Genomic DNA, 659 nt, shown 5'->3' with positions numbered 1-659 from the left:
TTTGGCACTGAGCAAGCCCATGGCCCCTGCCCTCCTGGGACTGTGAGCTGCACACAGTAGGGCAGCCACACGCTTCCTTCCCTCCCAGCCCAAGTGCCTTGCTCTGCTTACGGCTTCACTGAGAAGCAAGAGTAGACACACATGGAGCCGTGCTGTGTGTTGTGTGTGGTTAAGTCCTAAGGCTCCAGAGAACCAGAAGCCAGAGTGATCCCAGGAGGGTCCCTAGGAGAGGTGTGCAAGGCCGATGGGTTAGATGTCGGGGACTGGGAGGATTCCAAGTGTAGACAAAGGAGCGAGCATGGTTCGTGGCATTTCTGAGAAGAATTCAGGGAACAGGGGCGTGACCAGATTTCATTAAGAGTGAACAATTCTTGGTAAAGATCCAAACAAAACAAAGTATATAATCTTCTCTCAGTTTACATGGTGGTTGCTTCCCCCCCGCAAAAAAAATCAGTGTATATTAATACCCAGCAAAAAAAGACGTTCTGTTTATTTGTAGAACAGAGTCCGATTCTAAGCTCAGATCATTAATAAACAGGTTACTACCTGGGACCCAGGACACACCCTGGGTCCCTTGGTGTCCTCATCCACAAATGCACTCATGTCCCCTCTGTCATCTGCGCCCCCCCCCCGTTGTCCAAAATGCTCCCTGCTCCTGG

Source organism: Carlito syrichta, unplaced genomic scaffold (assembly GCF_000164805.1).
Source record: "Carlito syrichta isolate Samal-C Ts95f unplaced genomic scaffold, Tarsius_syrichta-2.0.1 Scaffold302313, whole genome shotgun sequence".
Lineage (NCBI taxonomy): Eukaryota > Metazoa > Chordata > Mammalia > Primates > Tarsiidae > Carlito > Carlito syrichta.
Note: the sequence above shows the minus strand (reverse complement) of the source record.